This window comes from Oncorhynchus gorbuscha, unplaced genomic scaffold (assembly GCF_021184085.1).
Source record: "Oncorhynchus gorbuscha isolate QuinsamMale2020 ecotype Even-year unplaced genomic scaffold, OgorEven_v1.0 Un_scaffold_1764, whole genome shotgun sequence".
NCBI classification, from domain to species: domain Eukaryota; kingdom Metazoa; phylum Chordata; class Actinopteri; order Salmoniformes; family Salmonidae; genus Oncorhynchus; species Oncorhynchus gorbuscha.
This window is the reverse complement of record NW_025744898.1, coordinates 80001-100000: the sequence shown is the minus strand read 5'-3', so window position 1 is coordinate 100000 and position 20000 is coordinate 80001. Positions and strand designations below refer to the sequence as shown.

Genomic DNA, 20000 nt, shown 5'->3' with positions numbered 1-20000 from the left:
CACAAGGTTCCTTTTCTCATATCCTGTACAGTACACAATCTATCCCTCATTGTTTCCACATGCTGGGGACTAGGAGGAGAAGAGGAGGTAGGAGGAGGGGGAGGAGGAGGTAGGAGGAGGAGACGGGGAGGAAGGAGATGGGGAGGAGGAGAGGAGGAGGTGGTAGGAGGAGGAGATGGGGAGGGAGGAGATGGGGAGGAAGGAGGGGGAGTTAGGAGGAGGTAGGAGGGGAGAAGGAGGAGGGGAGGTAGGAGGAGAGGAGGGGGAGGAGGGGAGGTAGGAGGAGGGGGGAGGAGGTAGGAGGAGAGGAGGGGGAGGAGGGGAGGTAGGAGGAGAGGAGGGGGGGGGGGGAGGTAGGGGGAGAGGAGGGGAGGGGGGAGGTAGGAGGAGAGGAGGGGGAGGAGGGGAGGTAGGGGGAGAGGAGGGGGAGGAGGGGAGGTAGGAGGAGCAAACCCTATTTGACTCATTGGGCAAAACAAAATCAGTGAAATCAATTATTCCTGAGGAAAACAGCAAGTTAGGGGTCAATTCATTTCCCAGGACTGACAGACTGGAGCCTTTGGTTTCCTGATCTGGTCATTATTACTAACACCTGCTGTTCAATACCATACAACCCCACCTGCTGTTCAATACCATACAACCCCACCTGCTGTTCAATACCATACAACCCCACCTGCTGTTCAATACCATACAACCCCACCTGCTGTTCAATACCATACAACCCCACCTGCTGTTCAATACCATACAACCCCACCTGCTGTTCAATACCATACAACCCCACCTGCTGTTCAATACCATACAACCCCACCTGCTGTTCAATACCATACAACCCCACCTGCTGTTCAATACCATACAACCCCACCTGCTGTTCAATACCCCACCTGCTGTTCAATACACCATACAACCCCACCTGCTGTTCACCTGCTGTTCAATACCATACAACCCCACCTGCTGTTCAATACCATACAACCCCACCTGCTGTTCAATACCATACAACCCCACCTGCTGTTCAATACCATACAACCCCACCTGCTGTTCAATACCATACAACCCCACCTGCTGTTCAATACCATACAACCCCACCTGCTGTTCAATACCCACCAACCCCACCTGCTGTTCAATACCATACAACCCCACCTGCTGTTCAATACCATACAACCCCACCTGCTGTTCAATACCATACAACCCCACCTGCTGTTCAATACCATACAACCCCACCTGCTGTTCAATACCATACAACCCCACCTGCTGTTCAATACCATACAACCCCACCTGCTGTTCAATACCATACAACCCCACCTGCTGTTCAATACCATACAACCCCACCTGCTGTTCAATACCATACAACCCCACCTGCTGTTCAATACCATACAACCCCACCTGCTGTTCAATACCATACAACCCCACCTGCTGTTCAATACCATACAACCCCACCTGCTGTTCAATACCATACAACCCCACCTGCTGTTCAATACCCCACCTGCTGTTCAATACCATACAACCCCACCTGCTGTTCAATACCATACAACCCCACCTGCTGTTCAATACCATACAACCCCACCTGCTGTTCAATACCATACAACCCCACCTGCTGTTCAATACCATACAACCCCACCTGCTGTTCAATACCCCACCTGCTGTTCAATACCATACAACCCCACCTGCTGTTCAATACCATACAACCCCACCTGCTGTTCAATACCATACAACCCCACCTGCTGTTCAATACCATACAACCCCACCTGCTGTTCAATACCATACAACCCCACCTGCTGTTCAATACCATACAACCCCACCTGCTGTTCAATACCCACCCCACCTGCTGTTCAATACCATACAACCCCACCTGCTGTTCAATACCATACAACCCCACCTGCTGTTCAATACCATACAACCCCACCTGCTGTTCAATACCATACAACCCCACCTGCTGTTCAATACCATACAACCCCACCTGCTGTTCAATACCATACAACCCCACCTGCTGTTCAATACCCCACCTGCTGTTCAATACCAACAACCCACCTGCTGTTCAATACCATACAACCCCACCTGCTGTTCAATACCATACAACCCCACCTGCTGTTCAATACCATACAACCCCACCTGCTGTTCAATACCATACAACCCCACCTGCTGTTCAATACCATACAACCCCACCTGCTGTTCAATACCATACAACCCCACCTGCTGTTCAATACCATACAACCCCACCTGCTGTTCAATACCATACAACCCCACCTGCTGTTCAATACCATACAACCCCACCTGCTGTTCAATACCATACAACCCCACCTGCTGTTCAATACCATACAACCCCACCTGCTGTTCAATACCATACAACCCCACCTGCTGTTCAATACCATACAACCCCACCTGCTGTTCAATACCATACAACCCCACCTGCTGTTCAATACCATACAATACCCCACCTGCTGTTCAATACCACCCCCACCTGCTGTTCAATACCATACAACCCCACCTGCTGTTCAATACCATACAACCCCACCTGCTGTTCAATACCATACAACCCCACCTGCTGTTCAATACCATACAACCCCACCTGCTGTTCAATACCCCACCTGCTGTTCAATACCATACAACCCACCTGCTGTTCAATACCATACAACCCCACCTGCTGTTCAATACCATACAACCCCACCTGCTGTTCAATACCATACAACCCCACCTGCTGTTCAATACCATACAACCCCACCTGCTGTTCAATACCATACAACCCCACCTGCTGTTCAATACCATACAACCCCACCTGCTGTTCAATACCCAACCCCACCTGCTGTTCAATACCATACAACCCCACCTGCTGTTCAATACCATACAACCCCACCTGCTGTTCAATACCATACAACCCCACCTGCTGTTCAATACCATACAACCCCACCTGCTGTTCAATACCATACAACCCCACCTGCTGTTCAATACCATACAACCCCACCTGCTGTTCAATACCCAACCCCACCTGCTGTTCAATACCATACAACCCCACCTGCTGTTCAATACCATACAACCCCACCTGCTGTTCAATACCATACAACCCCACCTGCTGTTCAATACCATACAACCCCACCTGCTGTTCAATACCATACAACCCCACCTGTTGTTCAATACCATACAACCCCACCTGCTGTTCAATACCATACAACCCCACCTGCTGTTCAATACCCCACCTGTTGTTCAAAACCATTCAACCCCACCTGCTGTTCAATACCCCACCTGTTGTTCAAAACCATTCAACCCCACCTGCTGTTCAATACCATACAACCCCACCTGCTGTTCAATACCATACAACCCCACCTGCTGTTCAATACCCCACCTGTTGTTCAAAACCATTCAACCCCACCTGCTGTTCAATACCCCACCTGTTGTTCAAACCCATTCAACCCCACCTGCTGTTCAATACCATACAACCCCACCTGCTGTTCAATACCATACAACCCCACCTGCTGTTCAATACCATACAACCCCACCTGCTGTTCAATACCATACAACCCCACCTGCTGTTCAATACCATACAACCCCACCTGCTGTTCAATACCATACAACCCCACCTGCTGTTCAATACCATACAACCCACCTGTGTTCAATACCCCACCTCAAAACCATTCAACCCCACCTGCTGTTCAATACCCCACCTGTTGTTCAAAATTCCCCCATGGCTGTTCAATACCATACAACCCCACCTGCTGTTCAATACCATACAACCCCACCTGCTGTTCAATACCATACAACCCCACCTGCTGTTCAATACCATACAACCCCACCTGCTGTTCAATACCATACAACCCCACCTGCTGTTCAATACCATACAACCCCACCTGCTGTTCAATACCATACAACCCCACCTGCTGTTCAATACCATACAACCCCACCTGCTGTTCAATACCATACAACCCCACCTGCTGTTCAATACCATACAACCCCACCTGCTGTTCAATACCATACAACCCCACCTGCTGTTCAATACCCCACCTGTTGTTCAAAACCATTCAACCCCACCTGCTGTTCAATACCATACAACCCCACCTGCTGTTCAATACCATACAACCCCACCTGCTGTTCAATACCATACAACCCCACCTGCTGTTCAATACCATACAACCCCACCTGCTGTTCAATACCATACAACCCCACCTGCTGTTCAATACCATACAACCCCACCTGCTGTTCAATACCATACAACCCCACCTGCTGTTCAATACCAATACAACCCCACCTGCTGTTCAATACCATACAACCCCACCTGCTGTTCAATACCATACAACCCCACCTGCTGTTCAATACCATACAACCCATTGTGGTAGTCTGACCGAGCTATCTGGAGATGAATGGACTAACAGGAAGTCACTCTGGGTAAATCCATCATAACACTACTATGGCCAGTTGTTCACTTCTAGGAGTCTGTGTGTAGGGAGCATGAGGTTGGGGGTTTGTGGTTGGACCAGGGGCAGAGGTGTATGAAGTATGCATTTCTCAAAATCATCATTCCTGAACAGACCGAACTCTTCAAAGACAGGCCCCTACCCTCTCCTCCCCCCTCCTCCCCCCTCCTCCTCCCCTCCCCCATTCCCTCCTCCTCCTCCCCCATTCCCTCCCCCTCCTCTCCCATTCCCTCCCCTCCCCTCTTCCTAACCATCTGGATCCCTCTGAAGCCAAGGCCCCTCCCCTCCGCTCCTCCCCTCCTCCTCCCCCTACCCTCTCCTCCCCCATTCCCTCCTCCTCCCCCATTCCCTCCCCCTCTCCTCCCCTCCCCTCCTCCTCCTCTCCTCCCATCTCCTCCTCCCCCTCCTCCCCCATTCCCTCCCCCTCCTCTCCTCCCATCTCCTCCTCCCCCATTCCCTCCCTCTCCCTCCTCCCCCATTCCCTCCCCCTCCTCTCTTCCTACCCATCTGGATCCCTCTGAAGGCCCCTGCAGCCCCCGTTCTCAGGAGAGAGGTTCATTACACAGGGATTACCGCGGGAGATGTTTTAATCAGAGCCTGCAGACAGCTGCGGCAGCGCTGGGTGAGAAAATGACCACGACGTGGTGCGTCAGGCATAAAAAGGGAAAACACGCTGGGGTGTTGGGGTCGAGGGTCGCAGAGATGTGAGGTGGTTTACGACTGAGACAGAGATGTGACTGGGAGGGAGAGAGAGTTCCTGTTTGGCTTCCTCTTTAGATGTGTCTTCAGAGGGACCATGGTTCCAGTCCCTAACACAGACCATGATGGGGAGGCTGTACTCCCTTCAGAGGGACCATGGTTCCAGTCCCTAACACGGACACAGACCATGATGGGGAGGCTGTACTCCCTTCAGAGGGACCATGGTTCCAGTCCCTAACACAGACCATGATGGGGAGGCTGTACTCCCTTCAGAGGGACCATGGTTCCAGTCCCTAACACAGACCATGATGGGGAGGCTGTACTCCCTTCAGAGGGACCATGGTTCCAGTCCCTAACACAGACCATGATGGGGAGGCTGTACTCCCTTCAGAGGGACCATGGTTCCAGTCCCTAACACAGACACAGACCATGATGGGGAGGCTATACTCCCTTCAGAGGGACCATGGTTCCAGTCCCTAACACGGACACAGACCATGATGGGGAGGCTATACTCCCTTCAGAGGGACCATGGTTCCAGTCCCTAACACGGACACAGACCATGATGGGGAGGCTATACTCCCTTCAGAGGGACCATGGTTCCAGTCCCTAACACGGACACAGACCATGATGGGGAGGCTGTACTCCCTTCAGAGGGACCATGGTTCCAGTCTCTAACACAGACCATGATGGGGAGGCTGTACTCCCTTCAGAGGGACCATGGTTCCAGTCCCTAACACAGACACAGACCATGATGGGGAGGCTGTACTCCCTTCAGAGGGACCATGGTTCCAGTCCCTAACACAGACCATGATGGGGAGGCTGTACTCCCTTCAGAGGGACCATGGTTCCAGTCCCTAACACAGACCATGATGGGGAGGCTGTACTCCCTTCAGAGGGACCATGGTTCCAGTCCCTAACATGGACACAGACCATGATGGGGAGGCTGTACTCCCTTCAGAGGGACCATGGTTCACCAACTTCAAACATCAGCTAGCTGAGCAGCTAACCGATCGCTGCAGCTGTACATAATCTATTGGTAAATAGCACACCCATTTTCACCTACCTCATCCCCACAGTTTTTATTTATTTACTTTTATGCTCTTTTGCACACCAATATCTCTACCTGTACATGACCATCTGATCATTTATCACTCCAGTGTTAATCTGCAATATTGTAATTATTCGCCTACCTCCTCATGCCTTTTGCACACATTGTATATAGACTCCCCTTTTTTCTCTGTGTTATTGACTTGTTAATTGTTTACTCCATGTGTAACTCTGTGTTGTCTGTTCACACTGCTATGCTTTATCTTGGCCAGGTCGCAGTTGCAAATGAGAACCTGTTCTCAACTAGCCTACCTGGTTAAATAAAGGTGAAATAAAATAAAAAATAAAAACTCCCTTCAGAGGGACCATGGTTCCAGTCCCTAACACAGACCATGATGGGGAGGCTGTACTCCCTTCAGAGGGACCATGGTTCCAGTCCCTAACACAGACCAAGATGGGGAGGCTGTACTCCCTTCAGAGGGACCATGGTTCCAGTCCCTAACACAGACACAGACCAAGATGGGGAGGCTGTACTCCCTTCAGAGGGACCATGGTTCCAGTCCCTAACACAGACCATGATGGGGAGGCTGTACTCCCTTCAGAGGGACCATGGTTCCAGTCCCTAACACAGACCATGATGGGGAGGCTGTACTCCCTTCAGAGGGACCATGGTTCCAGTCCCTAACACAGACCATGATGGGGAGGCTGTACTCCCTTCAGAGGGACCATGGTTCCAGTCCCTAACACGGACACAGACCATGATGGGGAGGCTGTACTCCCTTCAGAGGGACCATGGTTCCAGTCCCTAACACAGACCATGATGGGGAGGCTGTACTCCCTTCAGAGGGACCATGGTTCCAGTCCCTAACACAGACCATGATGGGGAGGCTGTACTCCCTTCAGAGGGACCATGGTTCCAGTCCCTAACACAGACCAAGATGGGGAGGCTATACTCCCTTCAGAGGGACCATGGTTCCAGTCCCTAACACAGACACAGACCAAGATGGGGAGGCTGTACTCCCTTCAGAGGGACCATGGTTCCAGTCCCTAACACAGACCATGATGGGGAGGCTGTACTCCCTTCAGAGGGACCATGGTTCCAGTCCCTAACACAGACCATGATGGGGAGGCTGTACTCCCTTCAGAGGGACCATGGTTCCAGTCCCTAACACGGACACGGACCATGACAGTGATCGTTACAGTCAAAGGTGCCACTGTGCCCCGTTCTCTCTCTGGAGGAATCAGGAGAAAATATGTTCCACCCAATAATGCTTTAATGAGACACAAAGCTCTGATGGGAGTTACAGCAGCAGCCTTCGAGGAGAGGAGAGAAGAGAAGAGGAGGGGAGGGGAGGGGAGGGGAGAGGAGAGGAGAGGAGAGGAGAGGAGAGGAGAGGAGAGGAGAGGAGAGGAGAGGAGAGGAGAGGAGAGGAGAGGAGAGGAGGAGGAGAGGAGAGGAGAGGAGAGGAGAGGAGAGGAGAGGAGAGGAGAGGAGAGGAGAGGAGAGGAGGGAGAGGGAGAGGGGAGAGGAGAGGAGAGGGGAGAGGTGAGGTGAGGTGAGGTGAGGTGAGGTGAGGTGAGGAGAGGTGATGAGAGGTGAGGAGAGGAGAGGAGAGGTGAGGAGAGGTGAGGAGAGGAGAGGTGAGGAGAGGTGAGGAGAGGAGAGGATAGAAGAGGATAGAAGAGGAAAGGAGAGGAGAGGAGAGGTGAGGAGGAGAGGAGAGGATAGAAGAGGATAGAAGAGGATAGAAGAGGAGAGGAGAGGAGAGGAGAGGAGAGGAGAGGAGAGGAGAGGAGAGGAGAGGAGAGGAGAGGAGAGGAGAGGAGAGGAGAGGAGAGGAGAGGAGAGGAGAGGAGAGGAGAGGAGAGGAGAGGAGAGGAGAGGATAGAAGAGGATAGAAGAGGATAGAAGAGGATAGAAGAGGATAGGAGAGGAGAGGTGGGGAGAGGTGGGGAGAGGTGGGGAGAGGAGAGGTGAGGGGAGGAGAGGTGAGGTGGGGAGAGGAGAGGTGAGGTGAGGTGGGGAGAGGAGAGGTGAGGTGGGGAGAGGAGAGGAGAGGTGAGGTGGGGAGAGGAGAGGAGAGGTGAGGTGGGGAGAGGAGAGGAGAGGTGAGGTGGGGAGAGGAGAGGAGAGGTGAGGTGGGGAGAGGAGAGGAGAGGTGAGGTGGGGAGAGGAGAGGTGAGGTGAGGTGGGGAGAGGAGAGGAGAGGTGAGGTGGGGAGAGGAGAAAAGAGGAGAGGAGAGGAGAAAGGCCCCAGCTTCTCAGAACTAACTAAAACGTAAATCAACGCAAACCCAGCTCCTCATTCGCTGACGGCATTTCCTGTCCAGTAGACTTCTCAATACCTCCATTGATCCCTGTCAACTATTAAAATCCTAACGGCCTCATTCTGCCTCTCACCAGATGGAGGGAACAGCAGCACCCCCCCACACTAACCTGGTCGACTATATACTTTATAGACTGGGCCACACAAACTATGATGCTATACAGACACATCGTGATCAGAACTCAACCTCCTGCACTACAGTGCTAACTGAGGACTGTAAAATGACATCACTTCCTATCGTAAACTAGGTTTTAATACACAGTTATTTCAACGCCCAATTCTTACTTTCCCTTTTTATTTTGATGAGAAAATATTTTCTGTCGTTTCCTCCAACGTCTCTGAACCTGATTCATGGCTCTGTTCTGTTCCACTGACGAGATGGACTGCTCCTCTACCTGGTCTCTCTGTCCTCTACCTGGTCTCTCTGTCCTCTACCTGGTCTCTCTGTCCTCTACCTGGTCTCTCTGTCCTCTACCTGGTCTCTCTGTCCTCTACCTGGTCTCTCTGTACTCTACCTGGTCTCTCCACATCTCTCTGTCCTCTACCTGGTCTCTCTGTCCTCTACCTGGTCTCTCTGTCCTCTACCTGGTCTCTCTGTCCTCTACCTGGTCTCTCTGTCCTCTACCTGGTCTCTCTGTCCTCTACCTGGTCTCTCTGTCCTCTACCTGGTCTCTCTGTCCTCTACCTGGTCTCTCTGTCCTCTACCTGGTCTCTCTGTCCTCTACCTGGTCTCTCTGTCCTCTACCTGGTCTCTCTGTCCTCTACCTGGTCTCTCTGTCCTCTACCTGGTCTCTCTGTCCTCTACCTGGTCTCTCTGTCCTCTACCTGGTCTCTCTGTCCTCTACCTGGTCTCTCTGTCCTCTACCTGGTCTCTCTGTCCTCTACCTGGTCTCTCTGTCCTCTACCTGGTCTCTCTGTCCTCTACCTGGTCTCTCTGTCCTCTACCTGGTCTCTCTGTCCTCTACCTGGTCTCTCTGTCCTCTACCTGGTCTCTCTGTCCTCTATCCACATCTCTCTGTCCTCTACCTGGTCTCTCTGTCCTCTACCTGGTCTCTCTGTCCTCTACCTGGTCTCTCTGTCCTCTACCTGGTCTCTCTGTCCTCTACCTGGTCTCTCTGTCCTCTACCTGGTCTCTCTGTCCTCTACCTGGTCTCTCTGTCCTCTACCTGGTCTCTCTGTCCTCTACCTGGTCTCTCTGTCCTCTACCTGGTCTCTCTGTCCTCTACCTGGTCTCTCTGTCCTCTACCTGGTCTCTCTGTCCTCTACCTGGTCTCTCTGTCCTCTACCTGGTCTCTCTGTCCTCTACCTGGTCTATCCACATCTCTCTGTCCTCTACCTGGTCTCTGTCCTCTACCTGGTCCATCCACATCTCTCTGTCCTCTACCTGGTCTCTGTCCTCTACCTGGTCCATCCACATCTCTCTGTCCTCTACCTGGTCTCTCTGTCCTCTACCTGGTCTCTCTGTCCTCTACCTGGTCTCTCTGTCCTCTACCTGGTCTCTCTGTCCTCTACCTGGTCTCTCTGTCCTCTACCTGGTCTCTCTGTCCTCTACCTGGTCTATCCACATCTCTCTGTCCTCTACCTGGTCTATCCACATCTCTCTGTCCTCTACCTGGTCTCTGTCCTCTACCTGGTCCATCCACATCTCTCTGTCCTCTACCTGGTCTCTCTGTCCTCTACCTGGTCTCTCTGTCCTCTACCTGGTCTCTCTGTCCTCTACCTGGTCTCTCTGTCCTCTACCTGGTCTCTCTGTCCTCTACCTGGTCTATCCACATCTCTCTGTCCTCTACCTGTACCTGGTCTATCCACATCTCTCTGTCCTCTACCTGGTCTCTCTGTCCTCTACCTGGTCTCTCTGTCCTCTACCTGGTCTCTCTGTCCTCTACCTGGTCTCTCTGTCCTCTACCTGGTCTCTCTGTCCTCTACCTGGTCTCTCTGTCCTCTACCTGGTCTCTCTGTCCTCTACCTGGTCTCTCTGTCATCTACCTGGTCTCTCTGTCCTCTACCTGGTCTCTATGTCCTCTACCTGGTCTATCCACATCTCAGTCAGGTGATACTGTTATCCTACCAGGCCAGGCCAGCTCCACCAGTCAGTCAGGTGATACTGTTATCCTACCAGGCCAGCTCCACCAGTCAGTCAGGTGATACTGTTATCCTACCAGGCCAGCTCCACCAGTCAGTCAGGTGATACTGTTATCCTACCAGGCCAGCTCCACCAGTCAGTCAGGTGATACTGTTATCCTACCAGGCCAGGCCAGCTCCACCAGTCAGTCAGGTGATACTGTTATCCTACCAGGTCAGGCCAGCTCCACCAGTCAGTCAGGTGATACTGTTATCCTACCAGGCCAGCTCCACCAGTCAGTCAGGTGATACTGTTATCCTACCAGGCCAGGCCAGCTCCACCAGTCAGTCAGGTGATACTGTTATCCTACCAGGTCAGGCCAGCTCCACCAGTCAGTCAGGTGATACTGTTATCCTACCAGGCCAGCTCCACCAGTCAGTCAGGTGATACTGTTATCCTACCAGGTCAGGCCAGCTCCACCAGTCAGTCAGGTGATACTGTTATCCTACCAGGCCAGCTCCACCAGTCAGGTGATACTGTAGAACATTAAGCCTATATATATAATATAACATGTATGTTTGAAGTCGTAACAATAAGAGATGTCATTCTCCCAAAGTGAAGCTCCAATTCGCCCAGAGGAACGTGGCGTCCATCAGAATCAGACCCAGATCCCCCAGCCCCAGACCTAGCTCCCCCAGCCCCAGACCTAGCTCCCCCAGCCCCAGACCTAGCTCCCCCAGCCCCAGACCTAGCTCCCCCAGCCCCAGACCTAGCTCCCCCAGTCCCAGACCTAGCTCCCCCAGCCCCAGACATCGCTCCCCCAGCCCCAGACCTAGCTCCCCCAGCCCCACACCTAGCTCCCCCAGCCCCAGACCTAGCTCCCCCAGCCCCAGACCTAGCTCCCCCAGGCCCAGACCTAGCTCCCCGAGGCCCAGACCTAGCTCCCCCAGCCCCAGCCCCAGACCTAGCTCCCCCAGCCCCAGACCTAGCTCCCCCAGCCCCAGACATACAGTGCCTTGCGAAAGTATTCGGCCCCCTTGAACTTTGCGACCTTTTGCCACATTTCAGGCTTCAAACATAAAGATATAAAACTGTATTTTTTATGAAGAATCAACAACAAGTGGGACACAATCATGAAGTGGAACGATATTTATTGGATATTTCAAACTTTTTTAACAAATCAAAAACTGAAAAATTGGGCGTGCAATCCCCAGCTCCCCATCCCGAGCTCCCCCAGGCCCAGACCCAGCTTCCCCAGCCCAAGATTCACCTCCCCCAACCCCAGCTTCCCCAGACCTAGATCCCCCATCCCAAGCTCCCCCTGGCCACGACCCAGCTTCCGCAGCCCAAGACCCAGCTTCCCCAGCCCCAGCTTTCCCAGCTTCCCCAACTCCAGCTTCCCCAGCCCCAGACACAGCTCCCCCAGACCCAGCTCCCCCAGACCCAGCTCCCCCAGACCCAGCTCCCCCAGACCCAGCTCCCCCAGACCCAGCTCCCCCAGACCCAGCTCCCCAGACCCAGCTCCCCCAGACCCAGCTCCCCCAGGCCCAGCTCCCCCAGCCCAAGACCCAGCTTCCCCAGCCCCCCCCCCAAGCCCACACCTAGCTCCCCCAGACCCAGACCCATGTGCTTCTGTCAGGTGGCCGAGCCTCCTACCCGGAGAACCGCCAGGCAGTGTGATTGATGCAGGTGGCAACTTCCCTCACAATCCCCTTAAACCCCTCCATTTATTTTACAGGCAGCCATTTTATTAGGGTTAACAGGTTTAACAGCCGTCCCAATTGGTTGTCTCGGCGGGGTCTCGGTGAAGTCGGAAGGGCCAGACGCTGCCTTTCATTAAACATTAAGTAGGCTTTGGTGCTGTCTGGTACTGTTGTCTGGTACTGTTGTCTGGTACTACTGTCTGGTACTACTGTCTGGTACTGCTGTCTGGTACTGCTGTCTGGTACTACTGTCTGGTACTACTGTCTGGTACTACTGTCTGGTACTACTGTCTGGTACTGCTGTCTGGTACTGCTGTCTGGTACTGCTGTCTGGTACTGCTGTCTGGTACTGTTGTCTGGTACTGTTGTCTGGTACTGTTGTCTGGTACTGTTGTCTGGTACTGTTGTCTGGTACTGTTGTCTGGTACTACTGTCTGGTACTACTGTCTGGTACTACTGTCTGGTACTACTGTCTGGTACTACTGTCTGGTACTGTCTGGTACTGTCTGGTACTGTCTGGTACTACTGTCTGGTACTGTCTGGTACTGCTGTCTGGTACTACTGTCTGGTACTGCTGTCTGGTACTGCTGTCTGGTACTGCTGTCTGGTACTGTTGTCTGGTACTGTTGTCTGGTACTACTGTCTGGTACTACTGTCTGGTACTACTGTCTGGTACTACTGTCTGGTACTGTCTGGTACTACTGTCTGGTACTACTGTCTGGTACTACTGTCTGGTACTACTGTCTGGTACTGTCTGGTACTGTCTGGTACTGTCTGGTACTGTCTGGTACTGCTGTCTGGTACTGCTGTCTGGTACTGTTGTCTGGTACTGTTGTCTGGTACTGTTGTCTGGTACTGTCTGGTACTACTGTCTGGTACTACTGTCTGGTACTACTGTCTGGTACTACTGTCTGGTACTACTGTCTGGTACTGTCTGGTACTACTGTCTGGTACTACTGTCTGGTACTACTGTCTGGTACTACTGTCTGGTACTGTCTGGTACTGTCTGGTACTACTGTCTGGTACTACTGTCTGGTACTACTGTCTGGTACTACTGTCTGGTACTACTGTCTGGTACTGGTACTGTCTGGTACTACTGTCTGGTACTACTGTCTGGTACTACTGTCTGGTACTACTGTCTGGTACTACTGTCTGGTACTACTGTCTGGTACATCTCTCTATCTCTCCTCCCCTCTCTTCCATCAGCACTCAGTGGTAACACTGCATCCACCAACAGATATAATGTTTCTACCCTCATTCCCTCCATCCATCTTCATTCCCTCCATCTTCATTCCCTCCATCTTCATTCCCTCCATCTTCATTCCCTCCATCTTCATTCCCTCCCTCCATCTTCATTCCCTCCCTCCATCTTCATTCCCTCCCTCTTCATTCCCTCCCTCCATCTTCATTCCCTCCCTCCATCTTCATTCCCTCCATCTTCATTCCCTCCATCTTCATTCCCTCCATCTTCATTCCCTCCATCCATCTTCATTCCCTCCATCCATCTTCATTCCCTCCATCCATCTTCATTCCCTCCATCCATCTTCATTCCCTCCATCCATCTTCATTCCCTCCATCCATCTTCATTCCCTCCATCCATCTTCATTCCCTCCATCCATCTTCATTCCCTCCATCCATCCTCATTCCCTCCATCCATCCTCATTCCCTCCATCCATCTTCATTCCCTCCATCCATCTTCATTCCCTCCATCCATCTTCATTCCCTCAATCCATCCTCATTCCCTCCATCCATCTTCATTCCCTCCATCCATCTTCATTACATCCATCCATCCTCATTCCCTCCATCCATCTTCATTCCCTCCATCCATCTTCATTCCCTCCATCCATCTTCATTCCCTCCATCCATCTTCATTCCCTCCATCCATCTTCATTCCCTCCATCCATCCTCATTCCCTCCATCCATCCTCATTCCCTCCATCCATCTTCATTCCCTCCATCCATCTTCATTCCCTCCATCTTATATATATATATATATGTATATATATGCCATTTAGCAGACGCTTTTATCCAAAGCGACTTACAGTCATGTGTGCATACATTCTACGTATGGGTGGTCCCGGGAATCGAACCCACTACCCTGGCGTTACAAGCGCCATGCTCTACCAACTGAGCTACAGAAGGACCACACAGCTACAGAAGGACCACACATCTTCATTCCCTCCATCCAACTTCATTCCCTCCATCCATCTTCATTCCATCCATCTTCATTCCCTCCATCCATCCATCTTCATTCCCTCCATCCATCCATCTTCATTTACTCCATCTTCATTCCCTCCATCCATCCATCTTCATTCCCTCCATCCATCCATCTTCATTCCCTCCATCCATCCATCATCATTCCCTCCATCCATCCATCATCATTCCCTCCATCCATCTTCATTCCCTCCATCCATCTTCATTCCCTCCATCTTCATTCCCTCCATCCATCCATCTTCATTCCCTCCATCCATCCATCTTCATTCCCTCCATCCATCCATCTTCATTCCCTCCATCCATCCATCTTCATTCCCTCCCATCCATCTTCCATCTCTCTAGTAATTTAAAAGTTGATTCTGTATTTCTGCATAAAGCGAGCGTTGATTGAGACCCCAACCTGAGAACTCACGGCTAAGTTTCCCTCCGAAACACACGGCCTGGGAGTTCACTTTCCTTTCCATATTTCCTAGAGAAGGAGTGACGAGCTGCTTGGAGGAGCTGCTTGGCGGAGCTGCATATTTCCTGAAATAATCCTGACAGATATCTTAAGATCCCTGCGTTCCCCTGCCTAAAACTCAAGCCAGTCAACCATCCACGATCCCTGCGTTCCCCTGCCTAAAACTCCAGCCAGTCAACCATCCACGATCCCTGCGTTCCCCTGCCTAAAACTCCAGCCAGTCAACCATCCACGATCCCTGCGTTCCCCTGCCTAAAACTCCAACCAGTCAGTGATCCACGATCCCTGCGTTCCCCTGCCTAAAACTCAAGCCAGTCAACCATCCACGATCCCTGCGTTCCCCTGCCTAAAACTCCAACCAGTCAGTGATCCACGATCCCTGCGTTCCCCTGCCTAAAACTCAAGCCAGTCAACCATCCACGATCCCTGCGTTCCCCTGCCTAAAACTCCAGCCAGTCATTGATCCACGATCCCTGCGTTCCCCTGCCTAAAACTCCAGCCAGTCATTGATCCACAATCCCTGCGTTCCCCTGCCTAAAACTCCAGCCAGTCATTGATCCACGATCCCTGCGTTCCCCTGCCTAAAACTCCAGCCAGTCATTGATCCACGATCCCTGCGTTCCCCTGCCTAAAACTCCAGCCAGTCATTGATCCACGATCCCTGCGTTCCCCTGCCTAAAACTCCAGCCAGTCAACCATCCACGATCCCTGCGTTCCCCTGCCTAAAACTCCAGCCAGTCATTGATCCACGATCCCTGCGTTCCCCTGCCTAAAACTCCAGCCAGTCATTGATCCACGATCCCTGCGTTCCCCTGCCTAAAACTCCAGCCAGTCATTGATCCACGATCCCTGCGTTCCCCTGCCTAAAACTCCAGCCAGTCATTGATCCACGATCCCTGCGTTCCCCTGCCTAAAACTCCAGCCAGTCAACCATCCACGATCCCTGCGTTCCCCTGCCTAAAACTCCAGCCAGTCATTGATCCACGATCCCTGCGTTCCCCTGCCTAAAACTCCAGCCAGTCAACCATCCACGATCCCTGCGTTCCCCTGCCTAAAACTCCAGCCAGTCATTGATCCACGATCCCTGCGTTCCCCTGCCTAAAACTCCAGCCAGTCAACCATCCACGATCCCTGCGTTCCCCTGCCTAAAACTCCAGCCAGTCATTGATCCATGATCCCTGCGTTCCCCTGCCTAAAACTCCAGCCAGTCATTGATCCACGATCCCTGCGTTCCCCTGCCTAAAACTCCAGCCAGTCATTGATCCACGATCCCTGCGTTCCCCTGCCTAAAACTCCAGCCAGTCATTGATCCACGATCCCTGCGTTCCCCTGCCTAAAACTCCAGCCAGTCATTGATCTCACACAGAAACATGGTGATTATCAGAAAGAAAAAAAAACATCTATTTGACATCTGAATCCCCTTTTAAGTAGCAGAACAGAGGAGAGTAATAAATATAATATATATATATATATATATACACACACACCTTGTACAGCCAAATGCAGTCAACTGAAATGTGTCTTCCACATTCAACTAAACATCTCTGAACCAGAACAGAAGAAACCCGGCCTGCAGATCAAACACACAGCCAACCAGCCAGTCAGTCAGTCAGCCAGCCAGTCAGTCAGCCAACCAGCCAGTCAACCAGCCAGCCAACCAGCCAGTCAGCCAACCAGTCAGCCAGCCAGTCAGCCAGCCAGTCAGTCAGCCAACCAGCCAACCAGCCAGTCAGCCAGCCAGCCAGTCAGTCAGCCAACCAGCCAGTCAGCCAGTCAGTCAGCCAGCCAGTCAGCCAGCCAGTCAGCCAGCCAGTCAGCCAGCCAGTCAGCCAGTCAGTCAGTCAGCCAGCCAGTCAGTCAGCCAGCCAGTCAGCCAGCCAGTCAGTCAGCCAACCAGTCAACCAGCCATCCAGCCAGTCTCTTATTAGGACCAGAGAGTATAGAAAGCTGAGGGAATAGGGGACAGGCTCTGTGGTTCTTACTGCCTCAGCTTTCAGACGGCTCCCTGCTCTCTCACTGCTGTCTGTCTGTCTGTCTGTCTGTCTGTCTGTCTGTCTGTCTGTCTGTCTGTCTGTCTGTCTGTCTGTCTGTCTGTCTGTCTGTCTGTCTGTCTGTCTGTCTGTCTGTCTGTCGAGAAAAGGCTATACCTCTCACTGCTGTCTGTCTGTCCGCCTGTCTGTCCGCCTGTCTGTCCGCCTGTCTGTCCGTCTGCCTGTCCGTCTGCCTGTCTGTCTGTCTGTCTGCCTGTCTGTCTGCCTGCCTGCCTGCCTGCCTGCCTGTCTGTCTGTCTGTCTGTCTGTCTGTCTGTCTGTCGAGAAAAGGCTATACCTCTCACTGCTGTCTGTCTGTCCGCCTGTCTGTCCGCCTGCCTGTCTGTCCGCCTGTCTGTCCGCCTGCCTGTCTGTCTGCCTGCCTGTCTGCCTGCCTGCATGTCTGTCTGTCTGCCTGCCTGCCTGCCTGTCTGTCTGCCTGTAGAGAAAAGACTACCACATGCAGCCCTCTCAGAGTCTGACATGTTTAAAGCCAAACTAATTGAACAGAATGGATTCCCAGGATAGCAGCTTTAACAGACTCACTTACAGTACTTACCAGACGCACTTACATTACTGCAAGGTGTGTGTGTGTGTGTGTGTGTGTGTGTGTGTGTGTGTGTGTGTGTGTGTGTGTGTGTGTGTGTGTGTGTGTGTGTGTGTGTGTGTGTGTGTGTGTGTGTGTGTGTGTGTGTGTGTGTGTGTGTGTGTGTGTGTGTGTGTGTGTGTGTGTGTGAGAAGGGCCAGATGTTCTGTGAAGGACACAGTCAGAGTGAGACTGCAGTAGACTTTCATCTCCTGTGTTTATGTTTACTCCCCTCCCCTCTAACCCTTACCCCTCTCCTCTCTCCTCCTTCCCTCCCCCTCTCCTCCCCCTATCCTCTCCCCTCCTTCCCTCCTCTCCCCTCCTTCCCTCCTCTCCCCTCCTCACCTCTCCCCTCCCCCTCCCCTCCTCTCCTCTCCTCTCCTCTCCTCCCTCTCCCTCTCCCCTCCTCTCCTCCCTCTCCCTCCTCCTTCTCCCCTCCCTCTCCCCTCCTTCTCCCCTCCTCTCCTCCCTCCTCTCTCTCCCCTCCTCTCTCTCCCCTCCTCCTCTCCCCTCCTCCCCTCTCCTCCCCCTCCTCCTTCTCCCCTCCTCCCCTCTCCCCCTCCTCCCCTCCCCTCCCTCTCCCCCTCCCTCTCCCCTCCTCTCCTCCCTCTCCCCTCCTCCTCCTTCTCCCCTCCTCCCCTCTCCTCTAGCACCACAAAGGCCTGCCTGCAGCCTAGCCTCCCCTCCTCCATCTCCCCTCTCCTCCCTATCCCCTCCCATCTCCCCTCTCCTCCCTCTCCCCTCCCATCTCCCCTCTCCTCCCTCTCCCCTCCCATCTCCCCTCTCCTCCCTCTCCCCTCCCATCTCCCCTCTCCTCCCTCTCCCCTCCCATCTCCCCTCTCCCCTCCCATCTCCCCCACCTCTCCCCTCCCTCTCCCCCACCTCTCCCCTCTCCTCTAGCACCACAAAGGCCTGCCTGCAGCCTAGCCTCCCCTCCTCCCTCTCCCCTCCTCCCCCATCTGGTTTAAATAAATGGACCTGTTAGATGGTAAATACCTTGTTTGATGCTGTGGTTGATTTCCTAACCATCTGAGACACTGGTACAGCACTTCCTGATGTGATGACTGTCTGGTAGTGCTGTCTGGTACAGCACTTCCTGTTGTGATGACTGTCTGGTACTGCTGTCTGGTACTGCTGTCTGGTACTACTGTCTGGTACTGCTGCCTGGTACTGCTGTCTGGTACTGCTGTCTGGTACTGCTGTCTGGTACTGCTGTCTGGTACTGCCGCCTGGTACTGCCGCCTGGTACTGCCGTCTGGTACTGCCGTCTGGTACTGCCGTCTGGTACTGCCGTCTGGTACTGCCGTCTGGTACTGCCGTCTGGTACTACTGTCTGGTACTGCTGTCTGGTACTGCTGTCTGGTACTGCTGTCTGGTACTGCTGTCTGGTACTGCTGTCTGGTACTACTGTCTGGTACTGCTGTCTGGTACTGCTGTCTGGTACTACTGTCTGGTACTACTGTCTGGTACTACTGTCTGGTACTACTGTCTGGTACTACTGTCTGGTACTACTGTCTGGTACTACTGTCTGGTACTACTGTCTGGTACTACTGTCTGGTACTACTGTCTGGTACTGTCTGGTACTGTCTGGTACTACTGTCTGGTACTGTCTGGTACTACTGTCTGGTACTACTGTCTGGTACTACTGTCTGGTACTGTCTGTCTGGTACTGTCTGGTACTGTCTGGTACTGTCTGGTACTGTCTGGTACTACTGTCTGGTACTGCTGTCTGGTACTGCTGTCTGGTACTGCTGTCTGGTACAGTACTTCCTGATGTGATGACCAAACCAAGACTACAGGCAGCTCATCCATCTCTCTATATCACATCCCCCAAACCAAGACTACAGGCAGCTCATCCATCTCTCTGTATTCCCCAAACCAAGACTACAGGCAGCTCATCCATCTCTCTGTACCCCCCAAACCAAGACTACAGGCAGCTCATCCATCTCTCTGTACCCCCCAAACCAAGACTACAGGCAGCTCATCCATCTCTCTGTACCCCCCAAACCAAGACTACAGGCAGCTCATCCATCTCTCTGTATTCCCCAAACCAAGACTACAGGCAGCTCATCCATCTCTCTGTATTCCCCAAACCAAGACTACAGGCAGCTCATCCATCTCTCTGTACCCCCCCCCAAACCAAGACTACAGGCAGCTCATCCATCTCTCTATATCACATCCCCCAAACCAAGACTACAGGCAGCTCATCCATCTCTCTATATCACATCCCCCAAAGGGCTTTGGTGTTTTGGTGGCTGGGGCTCTGTCATTCCCATACCAGTTCTTCTGACACCCCGTCTAGCCCACACCCCGTCTAGCCCACACCCCATCTAGCCCACACCCCGTCTAGCCCACACCCCATCTAGCCCACACCCCGTCTAGCCCACACCCCGTCTAGCCCACACCCCGTCTAGCCCACACCCCGTCTAGCCCACACCCCGTCTAGCCCACACCCCGTCTAGCCCACACCCCG

The 20000-nt window shown here is 52.8% G+C and overlaps 1 protein-coding gene across 1 annotated transcript in view; it reads right to left on the bottom strand.

The window, feature by feature from the left end:
* LOC124017313 (vacuolar protein sorting-associated protein 13B-like) overlaps nt 1-20000 on the bottom strand; it is a gene marked incomplete at its 5' end in the record, with an annotated part of 96479 nt that overhangs the window by 3511 nt on the left and 72968 nt on the right. The gene's annotated exons all lie outside the window — the stretch shown is intronic.